General features: G+C 44.1%; 1 protein-coding gene across 1 annotated transcript in view; it reads right to left on the reverse strand.

The window, feature by feature from the left end:
- Positions 1–4,018: 4,018 nt before the first annotated feature.
- The window catches only part of LOC132836241 (zinc finger protein ZFP2-like), a 46,937-nt gene continuing 31,495 nt past the window's right edge, over positions 4,019–19,460 (reverse strand). Inside the window, exon 5 of the transcript XR_009647343.1 lies at positions 4,019–5,367. The gene's annotated coding sequence lies outside the window, so the exon portion shown is untranslated. The remainder of the gene's footprint in view (positions 5,368–19,460) is intronic.

The raw sequence follows: 19,460 nt of genomic DNA on the forward strand, positions 1-19,460 counted from the left end.
AGGGGGTCACATCAGTCCTCCCCCGTGAATCTCAGCACAGCAAGATTGGCATTGAGTTTGTAGATGAATGTTCAATAATACTCAGCTTTGGAAAAACATGTTAACATGATTAAATGTAAATTCTACTGCTCCATCTTGCAGTTGAGAAGACAAAAGAAGTGAATCAAAGAAAAAGTTCAGAGTTTTCATGTCTTCCATTTCTCTGTAAAATGAGATGACAGCAGAAATAAGTATCAGTCAAGGAAGGAATTCAGAGGAGGCAAACACTTCTCATGCTTTGAGCACTAAACATCAACCTGTTAAAGGAGTTTCCAACATCCATCACCATCAGTTCAGGATGGCAACTTACAACATGTTTTGAGGGATGAGGTACTTTAATTAGAGGAATATGTTGTAGAGAGCAGACGCCAATGCGTGGAGCATTTCAGGGAAAATCTCTGGGACACTTACACCAAATAACCCTGCCACCTTGTGGCCGAACATTTCAACTCCCCCTCCCACTCCGCTAAGGTCATGCAAGTCTGGGTCTCCTCTAATGCCAAATCAAAGCCACCAGAGTTTATCTCTCATCCCCATCCACATTCCTGAAGAAAGACTTATGCCTGAAATGTTGACTCTCCAGCTCCTCAGATGCTGCCTGAACTGCTGTGCTTTTTTTTAGCACCCCACTTTTCGACGCTGACTTCTGCGTTCTTCACTTTTTCCTAGCTGTAGATAGTGGAGTTGAGAGGTTTGATGGATTTGCCTCAAGTTCAGGACGTCTTTCTGACCGCCGATTTTGTTCTGACAAAGAGTATTTGGATAGCGGAAGCCTGAAATGCAAGAAGGAGAAAACTATTAAAGAGTAGAATCAATCTTCAGTAACAATTGAAATGAATGGTGGATTAAATACCCGGTATTCCCCGCTGTGTTGAAGGTCCTCTGCCCACTCCACAGAGCAGGGGTGCATGCACGGTGCTGACTGGATTTCCACAATGGAAGTAATGATGACGGTTGTGGGCGCTATTTTCCAAATGGTAAGGTCGGAGAGCCATAGGGAATGATGGAGCTGGACAATGGATGGAGGGGGTTTATAAAGGTCTCCAGAGATAGGCCAGCACATTGAAAGAGAAGCTGCAGATTAGTTCCTTGCAGTTTCGGGTCTTTTCTCCAGGAACGGTCCAAGGTGAACAAACAGCATCTCGGCCGGTGATGGGAAGCGCCTGTGCAACTGTGTGGGTGATGCCACAGTCCAGGGAAGGCTGAGCATGAATCCTGCAAATGATGGCAATCTGAGACGAAACCAGAAATTGCTGGAGGAACACAGCAGGTCTGGCAGCATCTGTGGGGAGAGAGAGGGAAAGAGAAACAACACACTTAACGATTCCAGTCCATAGTGTATCTTCTTCTGAACTCAGTGCCCAGGAGGTGCAGTCCACTGGGCGATAGCTTTTTCAGTAACTTCACCCACAGGTGATATTTGCAATAAACAGCCATCTACGTTAATCCCAGGATTTCTCTGGAGTGAATATCTTTAATGAACCTGTTCTCATGTTTATGACCACATTTCTGGAACAGATGGGACTTCAGAATCCAGTCATCCTTAGCCAAAGTAGTTTTCCTCAGGGTAGAGTCCTTGGCCCAACTATCTTCAGCTGCTTCATCAATAACTTTCCCTTCAGAGTTAAAAATAACACAACACCAGGTCACCCAGTCCAACACCGGCATCTCCAAATCATTTCCCTTCAGAAGTAGAGATGTTGGCTGACGATTGCATCATTTGTGACTGCTCACATACTGAAGTAGAGCATATCCATACATAGCAAGACCTGGACAGCAGACACTGGGGAGAAACCATTCGTGTGCTCCGTGTGTGGGAAGGCTCGTTCATCCAGCCTCATGACACATCATTGTGTTCACACTGACAAGAGACCTTTACAGTGGAAAAAGCTTTAAAAGCTCAAAAGATCTAATTCAACATTAACCTGATCACACAGGGAAGAAATTATTCAGCTGTTTCAGGGGGGAGGAATTCACTTGGAGAATTAAGGGCTATGGGGAGAATGGAGTTGAAATGCCCATGACTGAATGGCGGAGTGGACTCGATGGGCCGAATGGCCTTACTTTCACCCCTATGTCTTATGGTCTTATGGATTTAGCCTATTGTCACATAAATGTCTTTGCCACAGGGAGAGAGGCTTCATCTGCCCTGTGTGGGGGGAGGATACACTTCATGCTCCAGCCTAATGTTACACAATCAAGTTCACACTGGATAGAGATCATTCATTTGTTCTGTGTGTGGGAGGAGATTCACTCGATCATCCATCCTAATGTCACACAGTCACATTCACACTGGAGAGAGAACTTTTAACTGCTCTGTGTGTGGAAGGGGATGCACATCATCACCTAACCAAAGGTCACATAAGCCATCTCACACTGGAGAGAGACCGTTTATCTGCTCTTAGTGTTGGAAGAGCTCCAGCCAGTTATCCAGTCTCACTAAACATCGACTTGTTAACAGTGGGTGAAGCCATTCACTTGCTCCATGTGTGGGAATCGATTCACTTCTTCTTCCCACCTCACTTATCACAGGTGTGTTCACACAGGAGAGCGGTCTGCTCTGTGTGTGGGAAGGGTTTTATTAAATCAGCACAGCGTCAGATACACCAGCGTGGTCACACTGGGGAGAAACCTTTTACCTGCTCTGTGTGTGGGACGGGATTCACTCAATTTCCAATCTCAGCACAAACGGAGTTATTCACACCGATGACAGAGCATTTAAGTGTTGTGAATGTGAGAAGATCTTGAGAAGCAGCAATGATTTGATGAAACACCAGCAAACTCATCTGAGGAGAGTCTATTCACCTGCACTGTGTGTGGGTAAGGGATTCAATGTTTCTTCCACATGTCTGCGACACCAGCGAGTCACGTGATTATATTCGGCTGGTACTACACCCAGAACTGAATCGTATTCACTCTGATAGCTGGCGTTTATTTCAGCGGATAGGAATATTCTGTTTAGTTGGACCTATGTTTAATTGTCCTGCTATCAACTTCATCAGATACACAGAGTTCGTGTCACTGATTTCTCTCAGATTAGAGGAGACTGAGAGATATGATGCTACTGACCTTGTGAAGTGCAGTCACAGTTGGAGGAGATACAGCAGCTAAATTTTGTGCAACAAACTCTTACACACAGAAAAAAAAACACATGCTGGAAATAATCAGCAGGTCACGCAGCATGTGTGGGGAGCATAGCTGATAACAGAAAAATGGCTATGACAGGCACTCTGTTCAGGAGTGATTATTGAGGGATGCACATTGAGTAGCAAAACTGACAGACCTGCTCTGCTCTTTGAAATAGCTTCATTGGATCTTTTAAATCCACCTGTGAGGGCAGATGTGGGTCCAACTAAAGGTTCCCTTTGAAAGATAGGATCTCTGATAATGCAGTTCTTCCTCAGTCCTGCAGCACAATATCAACCGGGATTTTACACTAAAGATTCTGGATGGGATGTTTGAGCTCACAACATCCTGACACAGAGATAAGCATGGAACCACTGAACATTAATACCACATCATTAGTTAAGATTATTTCAAATCTGAAACTTTTGTGTGACAGATTTTTTATGGTGCAGAACATGGCCATTCAACCCAGCGTATTATTACTGACTGTTTGAGCTTTATTCTAGCTTTTACATCTTTGTTTATTCTCATGGCCACGTTCACCCATTGGGCTCTTGGTCAATACGGGGCAATGATTTGCAGAGCAACACAAAAGCTGATTCTGTGACAGGAGTAGTGGAACATTTTATTAAATCATGAAGAAAACGACAGATATCAAACATTACAAACTGGTGCTGTTAGGAACTAAAAAGGCTTAACCATTCAGGCCTTTTTTTGACTTAAAAAAATAAAGTTTTTAAAAAGACAAATGCAAGTATAATAAACAAAAACGTAAATTTCAATCCAACTACTAACTACTAATCTACCCTACAAAATGAAACAAACCAAACAATGTGCAAAGTAACACTAATAACTACGAGATTGACTGAAAAAAAGAGCACATAACTCAGAATAACAATGCTTGGCACGAAGCTACCTGGAAGCTACCTTCCAGGGCCCAGAGCTCAGCAAACCTAACCATCCTGTTTAAACAAATGCCCTAGTTGAGATAGCAGACAAATCTGTATCCAAATAACTCAAAAAGGGCCGCAATTTCTTATAAAAAAACTGTTTTGTGGTGCATCATATTCGTGAAACAATCCAAGGGAATGTGCTCCATAATTACTTTTTGCCATCCCGGCAAGCCTGACTGGTTCTCAGACACCCAATTCATCAGGAATATTCTTCCGTGTACAGTAAGAATATTTACCATTCTCCAATCTCAGCGTCAAAAATGTTAGACCAAATCTTAAAATCTGAATTTAATAGAGAGGTGAGCCTATATGAAACACAGTCCTCAGGAACCTTCCCCTTTTTAAGAATGATGGAAATATTAGGTTGTCTCAAAGATGGTGGGAGGCATTCATGAATATAGGAGTGATGTACATTTCCAGCATCAACTCTGAATGAATCCCAGTAAATTCCTTATAAAGCTCACCCAGGAGGCCATCAGGGCCAGGCACTTTCCCACTTTGAAGTTGCATAGCTGCCTCCTGTATTTGCTCAACTGTCAAGTGGGCATTATGGAGAGAGACCTATTACAAGATCACCCCCGGGAGGTCAAGGTCCTTAAAAAAGGACCCATCCTCACAACCTTCAGGTTGATACAATTCAGTGTAAAATCTCTGAAAAGCCTCATTAATCCTTTTGGCATCATATCTAAGGACTCCAGTGCTGTCTCCCTAATTACAGTAATGGATTGGAGACCATGCTCTTTCTTAGTCAGATATGCTAAATATTTCGCTGGCCAAACCCCATACTCGAACAGCCTTTGTCTAGGAGAAAGTGAGGGCTGCAGATGCTGGAGACCAGAGTTGAAAAATGTGATGCTGGAAAAACACAGCAGGCCAGGCAGCATCCGAGGAGCAGGAGAATTGGCGTTTTGTGCATAAACCCTTCAGGAATTTGCCTAGCAAAAGCAAGTTCTTTCTTTGTGGTTTGTGTAAGTACTGAATTCAGGGCTACCCGGAGGACCATGATCCACTATAGATTGGTCACGAAACACCTCTCAAAATGTACCGCTTCAGTGGCTTTCATCCCCGTCTCAAGTAGATGCTGCAGTTCCCCCTTCTGTTGGTTCCAGTTAGCCAAATAGGAAATAGCTAATCCCATAGCAAAGGCCTTAGCGGTATCCCATAGCATAGACGGACTACTCGCCTTGTCTGAGTTGATAGTCAAAAACTCCTGAAATTCCCTTGAACAGTTTTCCACAAGTTTGGAATCCTGGAAGAGAAAAGGATCCAATTGTCAATGCCGTGAACCTAATTCCTCATTCTTGGCCTTAACCTCCAAGTATACCACCACGTGATCAGAAATACCTATGTTCCCAATTTTACAACCAATAATCGAATCCAGAACAGTTGAGGGCGCCAGAAAAAGATTCATTCTCATATGATATTTATGAGGGTTTGAAAAAATAATGGAATCCCTGCCGGTAGGGTGAAGACATCTCCAAATGTCCACCAGCCTCAATTCCCCAGTCACCTGCTTGGCCCACAAAGAGATAGTTAGGGGCTCATTGGGCATCCTGCCCACTGTCAGATCCAAAAGGCAATTGAAATCTCCCCCTATAATAATGTGTTGTGTTCCAGAGGCACTCAGTTTAGAGAAGGCATGAATCAATAGTTTGAGGGGATGTGCCGGGGGACAGTAGACATTTAAGATGCCATATTCCTCCCAATGTATCAGGGCCTTAAGAATCACAAACTGCCCTTGCTCATCTTTCACCTGTTCTAATAATGTGTACGTAAGATTTTTTTTCTGGATAAATATAGCTACACGCACCACCCTCTGAGTGAAAAAGTTGCCGCTTGGTCTTTTTTTTTATCTTTTCCCCCTCACCTATGCCCTCTAGTTCTGGACTCCTCTACCCCAGGGAAAAGACCTTGTCTATTTATCCTATCTATGACCCTCATGATTTTATAAACCCCCATAATGTCACTCCTCAGCCTCCAATGCTCCCGGAAAACAGACCCAGCCTATTCAACCTCTGCCTATAGCTCAAATCCTCCAACCCTGGCAGCATCCTTGTAAATCTTTTCTGAACCCTTTCAAGTTTTGCAACATCCTTCCAATAGGAAGGAGACCAGAATTGCACGCAATATTCCAAATGTCCTGGACAGCCTCAACATGATCTCCCAACAGCTGTACTCCAGCTTTAGGTGATAATACTAAGGTAATGATAAGTATTTGGATTTTGCATTGAACAGTCTGCTGAATCGATTTAATATCACAAACAATCCCTTTTGAATAGAAATCAGAAAACTAGAAATACATGTAATATGAGTAATACGGTAATAATGGGAGAAAGTTAGGACTGCAGATGCTGGATATCAGATTCCAAATGTGTGGCACTAGAAAATCACATCTAGTTAGGCAGTATCCAAGGAGCAGGAGAATCGAATTTTCGAGCATGAGCTCTTCATCAGGAATGTGGGATGTCCAAGGGGGCTAAGAGGTAAATGGGAGGGGTGTGGGGCTGTGGGGAAGATAGCTGGAAATGTGACAGATGGATGAAGATGGGATGGGGGTGACAGTGATAGGTGGGAGAGGAGGGTTGAACAGATAAGTGGGAAGGAAGATAGACAAGTAGGACATTTCAAGAGGGCAGTGCTGAGCTTGAGGGTTGTATCTGGGATAAGGAGAGGGGAGGGGAGATGAGTGAACTGGTGAAATTGGCATTGATCTGTGAAATTCACAAACCCCAAAGTGTGGTGGATGCTTGGACAGTGAATAAATTTAAGGCGAAGTTCGACAAATTTTGACTTGGCAATGGGTTGAAGGGTTTTTGGGGAAGGCAGGAAAGAGGAGCATATCAGTCATGATCAAATGGCAGAGATACTCAATGGGCCGAATGGTCTAATTTTGCCCCATGTCTTATGAACTTTTGAGCTAAAGTAATTCTGCAGTACTAACAAAAAAGTAATTCTGATTTCTATACTGTCCAGTTTAGCTTACTTTGGGTGTAGCTCAGGAGAGCATCCACATGCATTCTCGTGCACGCCTTGAATGTTTAGATGAGACACATACATTTTTCCTGGAACCATTTGCATTTTTGCCCATCATTTTTCATCAGGAACCACATTTGATAGCCAGGTCCAAGCTGAAATGCCAGGACCATATAGGGGCAATAAGCAAATGTTTTGTGAGAGACCCCTGCTTTAATCATCTGTGTCCACATTCCCCTACTGTTCACTTCAACCATTTACTGTGTATGAGTCCGCATTCTCAACACATACTGGGTAAGAAGGTTTCTCATGAAATCCCCATTGGATTATTGAACTCTTTCAACATCTTCAAGAATTCCACCACATCATGCTTCAATCTTCTCTTTTCTATACCACCCCATCCTGCTGTTTCTGAGGGTGAAATGCTGTCAGTTCAGGTTTTATCTTTGTTAAACTGTAACACCTTTGCTAGTGCATCCATTCCATTTCCTGAATGAAGAGGACAGAGACTGGGACTGTAATCCCAGTCAAATCTAACCATGGTTCTGAAATAGGTGGCATGAATCTTCCTGATTTTTCAATGAAATCTCTCTAATGCAACCCCCATGTTTTGGTCCTATGCTTCAGGTATGTTGAGAAGTTCTCACAGAGGTCAGTTAAGATTCAACCACATTGGTATGGGTCTGGAGTCATACACAGGCAACACCAAGTATTGGCAACAGATATGCCTCAGAAACAAAAATGGAAATTGCTGGAAAAGCTCAGTAGGTCTGGCACCATTGAAGAGAAATGAGAGTTAATGTTTTGAATGCAATTAGCCTTCCTCTAAGGAAGTTTTTCCGGCAATTTCTGCTTTTGTTTCTGATTTCCAGCACCTGAAATTCTTTCAGGTTTTATTGGATATGACTCAGTGTTGGTCAGGGTCCTCAGTAGGAGCATAGTCAGTATTCCCATCTGTCACAAGGGAGACTGGGATTTAATTCCCAACCAGGGAGAGTGCAGCATTTTTAGGAGACTGTTGTGGTGCAGTGGCAGTGGTAGTGTCCCTGCTACTGAATTGAGAGGCCTAGGTACAACTGCCAGCTGTCCCAAAGATTTGGAACAACATCTCCCAACAGACTCCTGGGAAAGAAACAATACAAGCTCATGGGGGCTTGCCAAATAATTGCCCCATTCCTCATTGTCTCCCATTGTCAGAAGACCATCCATTCCTGTTAGGTCTTCCAGCCATGCCCAGAGCCTCCAGGAACAGACAGATGTCAGGCCGCCAGTACACTTCGTAGCATGGAGCAGGACAGAGGTAGAGTCGCCGGGTGTGGGAGAGGAATGGAACCGTGGCTGGGCGGGAGAGGGCATCCCGCACCTACACCCTGGAAGGGTTTGTGAGACAAGGTGGGAAGGTACACTGGACAGGGGGATAGGAGGAGGAGGGGGCCCAAGGAGGTTATAAACTCGAGGGGGAGACCTGAGGCTGCAGTGGGGTGAACTGGCCATCAACTTGGGTGAGGGCAGGAATTCTTATCGGGTAACTGTCCGATAACTCGATATGAGGAAAAGGCGTGTCAGACTTTTGGGAAAATCCATGAGGCTGTGATCAGTAAGGAAACCCTCGAGGTGGGTAGGCCAGTGGGAGGATTTACCAACACCACCTGGAAACCCCAAACCCCAATCAGACTCAGTGCTTTAATTTTCAGTCTGCAGCCAGAAGCTGGAAAACTGAATCCAGAGACAGGATAGAAAACTGGGAATGGGGAAAGGAGATTAGAATCCTGACAATGTGGAAACAGGCCCTTTGGCCCAACAGATCCACATCAACCCTCCAAAGAGCAATCCACCCAGACCCATTCCCCTCTGTTTACCCCTTCACCTAACACTATAGGCAATTTAGGTCAGCCAATTCACCTAACCTGCACATTTTGGGACTGTGGGAGGGAACCAGAGGAAACCCACACAAACACAAGGAGAATGCACAAACTCCACACAGGTAGGAATTGAACCCGGGTCCCTGGCACTGTGAGGCAGCAGTACTAACCACTGTGCCATCTGCTGCCATTGCTATTGTCGATCACTTCCAAGATTGACAGTCTGACTGATTTGTTTCAATTTGATGTTACCACAACTATAACTTGCTAGCGTTTGGTAATCTGGATATGTTGCTGATTTTTGGGACTGCAGTGTCCCTTTTTAAAAGCACCAACGTTGATCCTGGATTCGAGATCTGTGTTTGGAGAGAGGAACACATATTCTGTGGAAGGGAAAACACAAAATCATCAACATTCCAACAGAAATCTGACAAAGGAGATCACCAAAAACGCTTTATCTAACAAAGCTCCCAGGGCCAACTACTCTGTTCATTGCCCACTATTGCGCAGATTGACAGCATCATAATTTGTGATAGGAATTGGATGAAGAATGAAGTGAAATCGAGCTGTATCAGAGTCCCCACTTGGTTTTCCAATACCTTCTCCATTCTCTTCACTTTGGAATTCTCCTGTGATATGGGGAAATTTACCTGAATACGAGGTCAGACAGTCAGCTCTACAATCAATCCAGACTGAAAACGAAGTCAAAAGTAAAGCATGTATTTAGTCAGAGAATTCCTCTGCCTTACACTGACAACAGTGCACTCTCACAAACTGATCTACAACGAATCAATTGTTCATCTATCCTATGTTTAAACATAACAGATCCACACTTGGATCAGTGTAAAGACCATCTTTTTGTGACTTTGAGACTGTCGTGAGATAACCTGTTTCCTAGAGCAGAACTCAGTACACATGTTGGGAAAGCAGAGATCACCTTTGGCTGTCCCCTGAATTCTACATAGAATAACCACACCCCGACTCTGAGCATGTTGCTTTCTGAGGTCTGTGCTCTCAGAACTTTGTTGTCTGGAATTGGAAAACAGAGGACTGAGAACAATTTTGGTCTAAGGTTTATATTATAGATGAAATATATATGTAGATATCATTTATACATATATATAAATTATCTATTTTAGAGTTTGGATTTTGAACTACCATCTTTACGCTTTGATCTGTTTATGTCAAGGAGTTTAATCTGTTTTTTTTAAAAAGTTGTTCATCTGTGGGATGTGGGCATCACTGGCTGGGCCTGCATTTATTTCCCAACCTGGGTTACACTTAAGAAGATGGTAGTGAGCTGTCTTATATAGAGAATCCCATCAGTGTGGAAGCAGGCCATTCCCCCCAGTATTTCCTGACCAACCCTCTGAAGAGCATCCCACGCAGACTCTGACCCTTCCCCTAATGCTGCACTTCCCATGGCTAACCAACCTAACCTGCACACGCCTGGACACCATGGGTAATTAGGTTACCCAATCCACCTAACCTACACATCTTTAGACTATAGGAGGAAACCAAAGCACCCAGAAGAAACGCCATGCAAACATGGGAAGAATGCACAAACTCCACACAGATGGTCATGTGAGGCTGGAATTGAAACACGGGTCCCTGGCAATCTGTGTCAGTAAACTAACCACTGAGCCACCATTCCTTCTTGACCTGACCTGTGCCTTGCATATGGTGGTTAGGTTTTGAGGAATCAGGAGGTGAGTTGCTCACTGCAGTATTCCTAACTTCTGGCCTGTTCTTGTAGCCATTGTGCTTATGTGGCGAATCCAGTTGCATTTCTAATCAATGATAACCCTCAGAATGTTGGTAGTGGGGTTTTCTGTGATGGTAACACAGTTGAACAGCAAAAGGCGGTAGTTAGATTGTCTCTTATTGGTGATGGTCATAGCCTGGCATTTGTGTGGCACGAAGGTTACTTGCCACTTGTCAACCCAAGCTCGGATATTATCCAACCTTGCTGCATTTAAGCATGGACTGCTACAGTATCTGAGGAGTTGTGAATGATGCTAAGCATTGTACAATCATTGGCGAACATCCCCAATTCTGACCTTATGATGGAAGGAAGGTAATTGATGAAGCAGCTGAAGATGGTTGAGCCTAGGATACGACTCTGAGGGACTCCTGCAGGCATGTCTTGGAGCTCAGATGATTGACCCTACAACAAAGATGACCATCTTTCTGTGTGCTAGGTACGACTCCAACCAGTGGAGGATTTGCCAGTACCCATTGATTCCAGTTTTGCCACAGCTCCTTGATGCCACACTAGGTCAAATGCAGCCTTGATGTAAAGTGCTGTCATTCTCCCTTCCCTTCTGCAATTCAGCTCTTTTGTCCATGCTTGAACCAAGGCTACAATGAGGTCAGGAGCTGAGTGGCCCTGAGGGAACCCAAACTGGGCATCACTGAGCATATTATTGCTGAGCAGCTGCTGCTTGATAGCACTGTTGATGATTCCTTCCATGATTTCCTGATGATCGACAGTCGACTGATGGGGCGGTAATCGGCTGAGTTGGATCCGTGGTGTGTTTGTGAACAGGACATACCTGGACAGTATTGCACACTGTTGGATAAATGCCAATGTCATCATTAGAATGGAGGAGCATAGCCAGGGAAACAGGAAGTTCTGGAGTGCCTCCTCAGTTTGTTTTACTGGAATGTTGTCAGGAACTACAGCTTTTGCCTACAAATGTTTCTTGATATCATATGGAGTGCATCAAATTGGCTGAAGACTAGTATCTGTAATTCTTGAAACACTGAAGAATGCTCAGATAGATCAGCCACTTAGCATGACTGGCTGAAGGTTGCTGTGAAAGCTTCAGCCTTATCTTTTGAACTGATGTGTTGGGCTCCTCCATCAATGAAGATGGGGCTATTTGTGGAGTCTCCTCCTCCAGTGAGTGGTGCAACCAGGGTTGCCCCCCTGGATTGATGGTAATGGTTGAGTGGGGATATGCTGTGCCATTGCAGTTGTTGGCCCACAGCACCTCACCTTTCTTGAGTCGCCAGATCTGTGCAAGGTCTTTTCCATTTAGGACAGTGCTAGTGCCACATAACACGATGGAGGGTAGTCTCAATGTGAAGGTGGGACTTCGTCTCCACAAGACTGTGTGGTAGTCACTTTTATCAATACTGTCATGGACAGATATATCTGCAGCCTGTAAGCACGAGGTCAAGCGTATTCTTGTTGGTTCCCCTACTGCCTGCCGCAGATCCAGTCTGACAGCTATGTCCTTTAGGACCTGAAAAGCTCAGTCAGTCACACTGCTGCTCAATCACTCTTGGTCGTGGACAGTGAAATCCCCCACCCAGAGGATATTCTGTGCCCTTGTCATCCTCAGTGCTTCATTCAAGTTTTATTCAACATGAAGATGGACCAATTAATCAGCCGAGAGAGGACGGTATATTGTAATCTGCAGGAAGTTTCTGTACCCACATTTAACCTGAAGCCATAAGACCTCATGGGGTCCGCAGTCAATGTTGAGAACACCACAGCAACTCACTCCTGGCTGCATCCGACTGTTCCACCACCTCTGCTGGATCTGCCCTGTCAATGGAACAGGACATATCGAGAGATAGTGATAGTGGTGTTCTGGGACATTATCTGTAAGGTATGATTCTGTGAGCATGATCTATATCCTGATGCATTGTTTGACAACCTTCCTCACTATCCTCAACTCCACTAATTCTCACGGCATTATCAGAGGCGAGAGTGGTGCTGGAAGAGCACAGCATGTCAGGTAGTATTCAAGGAGCAGGAGAATTGATGCTTCGGGCAAGAGCTCCTGCCCAAAACATCAAATTTCCTGCTTCTCAGATGCTGCCTGATCATTTGAACCTAGTCCCACATATCAGCAGTGTGAACGTACTGATGTCTCATCAGTTGTGCTACAAAGTGGAATCCACTCTCCCCTAATAAATTAAAACCAAAACACCCCAAGATAGTTTTGTTTCGTAATCTGATAGAGAAGTGTTACAAGGGGTACAACCTACCTCCTACACCCAATCTGTTAGAAAGAAGTGGTTAAATGAAATAGAATTCTTTCACCCATTCTATAATTAACAATTTATTGATCTAAAAGTGATCTAAAATTGACAGAATTACTAACAAATTGGACAAATTTTCCCTAAGTACTAAATATTCCCTAACTGAACAAAATTCTACTGGAATGAAAGCGGTTCAAATTAACACAAGTCCCATTTATATAAATCCAATTAATAAGGAAACAGTTAATTAAACTTTAATCTCTCCAAGTTCACACAGTCCATGTCTTCTTGGCTTTATCTCCAATCTTCCTTCTGCTGATCTCACGTCACAAAACCTTTCCTTCCCATGATTGCTGTATCAGGATCTTGAGGTGCAAATACTGTGAGTTCTTTGATGTGCTTTTTGAAGAGAATTGAACCATTTTTGTCTAAAACCCAGATTTTTTTTTCTCTCAGATTGCAGACTTGCTTTTGCTGCGGCATCAATTTGGCTCCCTCTTCAGTCAGCAGGAGGCTCTGTGTTGGGAGGTAGGGGTCTATATGTTTAGGGGCAGAGGGCTCTGTTCAAGAGGGGTGAGGGGTTCTGTGCTCAGACAGCAGGGGGTTCTGTGTTCAGGCGGCAGGGGTCTATATGTTTAGGGGCAGAGGGCTCTGTTCAAGAGGGGCGAGGGGTTCTGTGCTCAGACAGCAGGGGGTTCTGTGTTCAGGGGGCGAGGCACTTTGTGTTCAGGTTGACAACAGGGCTCTATGTTCAGGGGTGGGGGCTCTGTGCTCAGAAATGTGTTGCTGTGTTCAGGGGCTGGGGGCTCTGTGTTCTGGGGGCTCTGTGTTTGCACCATGGAGCTCTGTGTTTTAGGGGAGAGGGACTCTGTGCTCAATGCATGGTGTATTCCGCGTTCAGGGGATGGGTAGCTGTGTTTGGGGACAGAGAACTCTGTGTTCAGGGGCCGGAGGGGCTCTATGATCCAGGGCAGAACGCTGTGTGTCACAGCGCTCTATGATCGAGGGCAGAACATAGAACAGTACAGCACAGAACAGGCCCTTCAGCCCACGATGTTGTGACGACCATTGATCCTCATATAAGGTAAACCTAATGTACGAACCCTCAAATTTCTGTGACCATATGCATGTCCAGCAGTCTCTTAAATATCCCCAATGACGTCGCTTCCACAACTGTTGCTGGCAACGCATTCCATGCTCTCACAACTCTCTGCATAAAGAACCCAGCTCTGACATCCCCTCTATACTTTCCGCCAAACAGCTTAAAACTATGACCCCTTGTGTTAACAATTTCTGCCCTGGGAAAAAGTCTCTGGCCATCAACTCTATCTCCTCTCATTATCTTGTACACCTCATTTAGGACCCCACTCTTCCTTCTTTTTTCCAATGAAAAACCTCCGAGCTCAGTCAACCTCTCTTCGTAAAATAAGCCCTCCATTCCAGGCAGCATCCTGGAAAACCTCCTCTGAGCCCTCTCCAAAGCATCCACATCTTTCCTATAATAGGGTGAACATAACTAGACACAGCATTCCAAGTGCAGTCTACTCAAAGTTTTATAGAGCTGCAACAGGGTCTCACGGCTCTTAAATTGAATCCCCGTTAATGAAAGCCATAACACCATATGCTTTCTTAACAACCCTGTCCACTTGGGTGGCAATTTTAAGGGATCAATGTACCTGCACACCAAGATCCCACTATTCCTCCACACTGCCAAGAATCCTGTACTCAACTTTGAAGAGCGACCTTCCAAAATGCATCACTTCGCATTTATCCAGGTTGAACTCCATCTGCCACCTCTTAGCATCCTGTGAATGTCACGCTGCAGTCTACAACAGTCCTCTATACTGTCAATGACACCTCCAACCTTTGTGTCATCTGCAAACTTGTTAACCCATCCTTCAATCTCCTCATCCAAATCATTAATAAAAATTACAGAGTAGAGGCCCAAGACCAGAGCCCTGCGGAACACCACTCACCACTGACTTCCAGACAGAATAATTTCCTTCCACTACCACTCGCTGTCTTCTGTTGACCAGCCAGTTCTGTATCCAGATAACTAAATTTCCCTGTATCCCATTCCTCCTGACCTTCTGAATGAGCCTACCATGGGGAACCTTATCAAATGCCTTGCTGGCATGGGGGCAGGTGGCTCAGTGTTCGGGGACTGTGGATGGGGTGGGGGGGGGGCTCTGTGTGGAGACAGCGGGTGGCTCTGTATTCTGGGAGTTGTGTTCAGTGGTGGGGGTTTGTGTTCTGAGACCAAGCGGCTCTGTGTTCTGGCGGTGAGGGACTCTCTCTCGATTTTCAAAACACACTTCCTTAAATACCAAAAATGCAAAAACAATCTCACATAAAATGATTGGTTCAAGGTAGTCAACACGAAGAGATTAGAATTTAATTGCTCCTTAATCTCAAAGCGCTTTTTAAAAAATGAATTGGCTGAATTTAAACTTGGGCCTGCTAAATGAAAACTCTTTTGATCCAAGTGTTGGGACTCACTCCCAATGCTTGCAAACTTCCATACACAAACAAAGCACAATTTCCTAAAGGGATCACAGCTTTTCAATTCTTTTTACAATTTTGCCATTTTTTCACACCAACTTCATGACAGTTGTCCAGAATCTTTGAAGCACTTCCCACAGTTTGGACATTAAAAAATCTCCCGTCAGTGTGAACCAGCTTGTGTGTCAACACTGTGGATAACCAAGTGAATTCCTTCCCATGATCAAGGTTTGTGTGATGTCAGTCGAGATAGTTGTCTAAACCCACGTGCAAATACAGAACACATGTATGGTTTCTCCACACTATGAACAGTACTTTCTCCTTCCATATTCAAAATCTGGTGATATTCAGATTACGATAAACTGGGGGGGGGGGGGGTTATCAAACCCTGGGATGATGACTGGTGTCAGTTTCCCTGTGAAATTGATTGAAGTCAGGACAATGGGAGCGAGATCGAGCCCCACACAAACACCAGGCCGCTGTGAAATTCAGCTAGTAATCAATGTGGTAATTGTTAGGATTTATGATGCACAATGAGAAAGTGACCACAGAAGCTGCTGGATTGTCATAAAACCCAAATGTTAATCAGAGAATGGAACATTCTACCTTGTCTGGTCCTACACCAGACTCTCACCTTTATGTGAGTGGAGAGACTAGGTAAGAAAACAGGGAGAAAGGACAGTGTGGTGGCTCAGTAATGAGCACTGCTGCCTCACAGCATCAGGGACCCAGGTTCAATTCCTGCCTCAGGCAACTGTGTAGAGTTTGCACATTTCTGCCCCCCTCAGGGCCATGTGAATTTCCTCCCACAGTCCAAAGATCGGCAGGTTAGGGGAATGCACCATGCTAAATTGCCCACAGTGCTAGGTACATTAGTCAGGCATAAACATAGGGTAGAGGAATAGATCTGGGTGGGTTCCTCCTTAGAAGGTTGGTGTGGACCTATTGGGCTAAAAGGCCTGCTTTCATACTGTAGAGAGCCTAATTTAAAAAAAAAGGAGAAATACAAGAATAGAACAAATCTACAACTTATCCACGACTTTGACCAAATAACCCAACCTTCAATCTTCATCAACGTGGAAGATCTACATGGAGAGGGTTCTCGTGGTAATGGTGTTCCAAGTCACACACCAGTCTGACCTGTTTGACATTCAGTGCAGAATGCACAGAAATTTCCTCCAATTAAACACTGGGAAAGCTTCCTAACGTCAGTGCTGGGAAAGTTGTTGGAGAAGGTACTGAGGGATAGGATTTATTTATCTTTGGAAAAGAACGGGTGGATCAGTAGTCAACATGGTTTTGTGCGGGGGAGATCATGCCTTACCAACAGAGTTCTTCAGTTGATAGATGAAGCAAAGGCTGTAGATGTCATAAACATGGACTTAAGTAAGGCATTTGGTAAGGTTCTTCATGGTGAAGTTACATGGTGTGCAGGTTGTTCTAGCTAAGTGGATAAACAACTGGTTGAGCAACAGGAGACAGAGAGTAGTAGTAGTAGTTGAAGGGAGTTTCTTGAAATGGAGAAAGGTGACCAGTGGTGTTCCACAGGGATCAGTGCTGGGGCCACTGTTGTTTGTGATATACATAAATGACCTGGAAGAGGGCACTGTTGGTATGATCAGCAAGTTTGCAGATGACACGAAGGTTGGTGCAGTAGCAGAAAGCGTAAGGGACTGTCAAATAATACCGGAGAATGTTGATAGACTGGAGAGTTGGGTGGAGAAGTGGCAGAGTTCAATCCAGGCAAATGTGAGGTGATGCATTTTGGGAAGTCTAATTCTAGAGCACATTATACAGTAAACGCAAGACCCTTGAGAAAAGTTGACGAGCAAACAGATCTGGGAGTTCAGGTCCATTGTACCCTGAAGATTGCTGCACAGGTGGATAGAGTAGTCAAGAAGGCATATGGTACGCTTACCTTCAGTGGATGGGGTATTGAGTATAAGAGCTGCCATGTCATGTTAAAATTGTACACATTGGTTCAGCCACATTTAGAATACTGTGTACAGTTCTGGTTGCCACATTACCAAAAGGACGCTTTGGAGAGGGTGCAGATAAGCTTTACGAGGATATTGCCTGGTATGCAAGGTGCTAGCTATGAAAAGAGGTTGAATAGGTTAAGTTTGTTTTCATTAGAGAAAAGGAGATTAAGAGAGGACCTGATTGAGGTGTACAAAATCATGAAGTGTATAGACAGGGTAGATAGAGATAAGCTTTTTCCCAGGCTGAAGGATTCAATAATAAGAGGTCACGCTTTGAAGATGACAGGTGAAAAGTTTAAGGGTGGTAGCTGCCTGGAATGCGCTGCTAGTAGAGGTAGTAGAGGCAGGCACAGTAGATTCATTTAATATGCGTCTGGACAGATGCATGAGTAGGTTGAGAGCAGAGGGATATAGATGCTTAGGAATTGAGCAACAGGTCTGGATGTGGGTTTGGATCGACTCAGGCTTGGATGGCTGAAGGGCCTGTTCCTGGGCAGTAAATTTTCTTTGTTCTTTATTTTTTATACACTGCTCAAGTGTAGGGTTGTGGTTGAGAGCTCCACACTGGGTCCAGACTGTTTAATGATTTGGTAATCCCTCTCAGCAAATCCCCTTCCTCCAGCTACTGTTGATAGGCCAAACTCTTCATCTCAAGTAACAGCTTAGCAAATCTCTTTTGCACTGCATTCAATGCCAACATATCTGTTTCTTAAATACCAGGACAACATGATATATGATACATCAGGAATGGCTTCACCAACATTCTGTACGTTCTTACAAGATTCCCCCAATGTTTAAACTCCAACACCTGGCAACTCAGGCCAAAAACCCATTTTCTTTCTTCATAATTTGCAACACAAGTTTAGGACTTTAGTCCCATTCTTGACAGTTTCCATTACAATCCTGAAAAGAAATGTGTTATAATAACTGTCTGCAAAATGTTCCCTCACTGACACTTCAACTATTTGCCCAGCTTTGTTATCTAAAAGCAATTCCAGGACCTTCCCCCTTCCTTGTTGGGACTATTATATACAGGATTCAAAAGCTGTCCCAAATCTACGTTAAAAATTGTGATAATCTTTCACCCTATGACAACCACAGTTAATGTCGGGGAAATCGAAAGCCCAAGCTATCGCAACCCAATTACGTTTACACTTCCCTGAAACTTGCGTAATTTCCTGCTCTTGTCGTTCTACCCATACAGTTTATGTGAGGAGTTTTTAAGAAAAGGTATTAAAGAAAAAGAGAGATCCTTATAAAGTGGCCAAGAACAGTGGGAAATCAGAAGATTCGGAAGGTTACAAACACAAACAGAGGGTAACAAAGAGAGAAATAAGGAAGGAGAGGATCAAATATGAAGGTAGGCTAGCCAGTAATATTAGAAATTATAGTAAAAGTTTATTTCAATACATAAGAAACAAACGACAGACAAAAGTGGACATTGGGCCACTTCAAACTGATGCTGGAAGCCTAGTGATGGGAGATAAGGAAATAGCAGGAGAACTTAACAAGTACTTTGCGTCAGTCTTCACAGTGAAAGACATGAGTAATATCCCAGCAATTAAAGGAAGTCAGGGGGCTGAGTTGAGTATAGTTGCCATTACAAAAGAGAAAGTGCTAGAAAAGCTAAAAGGTCTTAAAATTGATAAATCTCCTGGCCCCGATGGGATACATCCTAGAGTTCTGAGAGAGGTGGCTGAGGAAAAAGCAGAGGCATTGGTTTGAGATCTTTCAAAAGTCACTGGAGTCAGAGAAAGTCCCAGATGATTGGAAGATCGCTGTTGTCACCCCCTTGTTCAAGAAACGATCAAGACAAAAGATGGAAAATTATAGGCCAATTAGTCTAACCTCGGTTGTTGGTAAAATTCTAGAATCCATCACGAAGGATGAGGTTTCTAAATTCTTGGAAGAGCAGAATCTGATTAGAACAAGTCAATATGGATTTAGGAAAGGGAGGTCGCGTCTGACAAACCTGTTGGAATTCTTTGAAGACGTGACAAGTAGGTTAGACCAGGGAAACCCAGTGG

The sequence above is a fragment of the Hemiscyllium ocellatum genome, chromosome 46, assembly GCF_020745735.1.
Source record: "Hemiscyllium ocellatum isolate sHemOce1 chromosome 46, sHemOce1.pat.X.cur, whole genome shotgun sequence".
Lineage (NCBI taxonomy): Eukaryota > Metazoa > Chordata > Chondrichthyes > Orectolobiformes > Hemiscylliidae > Hemiscyllium > Hemiscyllium ocellatum.